Source organism: Scylla paramamosain, chromosome 5, assembly GCF_035594125.1.
Source record: "Scylla paramamosain isolate STU-SP2022 chromosome 5, ASM3559412v1, whole genome shotgun sequence".
NCBI lineage: Eukaryota > Metazoa > Arthropoda > Malacostraca > Decapoda > Portunidae > Scylla > Scylla paramamosain.
The window spans coordinates 36,587,556-36,590,055 of record NC_087155.1 but is presented as its reverse complement, the minus strand read 5'-3'; the positions used below and the strand labels follow the sequence as shown (position 1 = coordinate 36,590,055).

The following is a 2,500-nucleotide window of genomic DNA, read 5'->3' as shown; positions in this document are numbered from 1 at the left end:
TCACCTATAAAATTTCCATTCTTGTGTCACTTCAATTAAATAAGACATTTATGAGGCAGTTAGGTTAGGTTAGGTTAGGATATTGTGGATAGTCATCTGTCTTAATGCTATAACTTGTGTGTGTGTGTGTGTGTGTGTGTGTGTGTGTGTGTGTGTGTGTGTGTGTGTGTGTACTTTAAAATTGAATGTATTATGTAGTTGTATCTCAGTTGTACTTAATCTCTCTCTCTCTCTCTCTCTCTCTCTCTCTCTCTCTCTCTCTCTCTCTCTCTCTCTCTCTCTCTCCTCCTCCTCCTCCTCCTCCTCCTCCTCCTCCTCCTCCTCCTCCTCCTCCTCCTCCTCCTCCTCCTCCTCCTCCTCCTCCTCCTCCTCCTCCTCCTCCTCCTAATGCTGGGGAAATTCTTTTCTTCTTCTTGCTTCTAGTACAACAACCACTATTACTACTGCAACTACTACTACTACTACTACTACTACTACTACTACTACTACTACTACTACTACTACTACTACTACTTTTCAGGCCAGGACAATGACAGCACCTACACTATCCTGGACCTCTACTACTACTACTACTATTACTGCTACTACTACCACTGCTACCAACACTGGCCTCTATGTTGGCCTGGTGTTTGGGTTAATTTTGTGTCTAATGTTTGTGGCAACACTGTTCTTCCTTAGACGGTAAGTTATAAGTGTTGTTGTTGTTGTTGTTGTTGTTGCTGTTGTTGTTGTTATTGCTGTTGTTGTTGATGTTGTTCTACTTCCTCCTAGTCCTTATAATCACCATCATTATCTCTACCCCCACAGGAGACAGAGAAGAGGAGGGGGGAAGGAGCAGCCTGGAGGAGGAGGTGGAGGAGGAGGGGGTTAGAGGCCGCCCCTGCCTCCACCAATGACATGAAATCTGAGGTCAACCATTCCATGACCTATTCCAGCATTACTGACCCTACTACTGGTAAGCTGACTAAATTATTCTCTCCACCAGTGTTTCTTCTTTCCTCCATATCTCCTTCCACAAGTTACCTCCACGTTTCTCCTTCCGCTTGAACCTTCTTTGATCTTTCCTCCATCTCTCCTCCAAGTCAGACTATTCTATCATGCTTACTAACATTGTAATTTTCAATCTGTAGAACACCACCTCTCCTCTTCTAAACCTCATCTTCTTTTCCTCACATAAACTCAGGTGCCTGAGGCAACTGACAGTAGCCCCTTTTCTGTTCCTTCATACTTTTTCTATCTCATTTTTCAATCCAAAGCTGGATGCTGCGTTTATGTGGGCAGCGACTTAACCTGCTCTCGTGCACAGTTTTATCCCTATGTGTAACCAATTTACCCTTCTGTTGGTGAAATCATATACTCATGTACCTGTTTTATGAGGTGATATGATGTGCTTAGTTACCCTTTGGGAATCTATAATTTATACTTTCTAAGGTAAAACCATATGCTGATTTTCCCAATGTTTGTCTTATTCACCCTTTGTGTGAGGTAAAATTTTAGGCTGATTTACCTCTGGTGTACTTAATTTACCCTTCCTAATGAGAGAAATGAAAAATTATTCTGGGGGAATTCAGTGCCTCTCATTATTTGAATTATACATGTAATCATATGCATCATAGAATATAACAAAAATTTACAGAATAATGACCATTCCACACAATAAATTATGTACATACAATAATGACTAAATATAATTTGGTATGAATGGGAGCATAAACCAGGGTGCACATTGTCTTGACCCACCCGCCACCACCATCCCTGATGGTTCTCCCAGGCATATACTGACTCTAATCATTATTATATACATCTTAAAATATTACATGAAAATTTACAGAATACAAAGTAAACCAATATATCCATACAATAACTCCTCCTAGCTTTAAATGTTTTATAAAGATGGCTTACACTGTTCTGATGTCAGTGTGTGCAGGGCAGGCCATATACATGAAATACTTGAAGCCTTTTGCAAATAACTGATTTTGAGGCTTGCCGGCTCGGAAAAAAAAAAAAATCTTAAAGACACATTTTTCCCGTCAGTTGTTGCCTCCCTACTAACACAGAACAGGTCACGTTTTTAACACTGCATAGCTTACCTCTTTATTTAAGCTGTTCAAGTTTTTTGGCCCATGACATTACAGTAGACAGCACCTTTGTACTTCCTTTAAATATTATTTTTTCTAAAAAACATTGTGTTTTTTATTTCTTTTTGGTACTCTATTGCAAATACTGAAAAATAATAGTAAAGCGCTTCTAAGGCTTCACTGAACTTTGTTATGTTATTGTTGAGAACTTTCTCCCCGTTGATGAAGATTTGAAATGACTTTGCCGTCATCACCAAAGTGGGAGTTGGAGACTTGATCATCTGGAGAAAGTTAAGGAATAGTTGTCAAATTTAACTGTTAACCTGTGCCGTCCTTGTTTTCATCACGTAGTTAGATATACAATATGCATACAATCTACTTTTTTGGTCCATTATGGCTGTTGCTGTCTGTCTTTCCATTAT

General features: G+C 39.5%; 1 protein-coding gene across 5 annotated transcripts in view; it reads left to right on the top strand.

Moving 5' to 3' along the window:
* LOC135100916 (uncharacterized) overlaps positions 1 to 2,500 on the top strand; it is a 21,818-nt gene that overhangs the window by 2,889 nt on the left and 16,429 nt on the right. For 3 of the 5 annotated variants that reach the window (XM_064004513.1, XM_064004523.1, XM_064004517.1), the window contains exons 2-3: positions 521 to 681; positions 808 to 955. The exons of the other annotated variants lie outside the window; for them this stretch is intronic. The gene's annotated coding sequence lies outside the window, so the exon portion shown is untranslated. The remainder of the gene's footprint in view (positions 1 to 520; positions 682 to 807; positions 956 to 2,500) is intronic. 5 annotated transcript variants of the gene reach the window in all.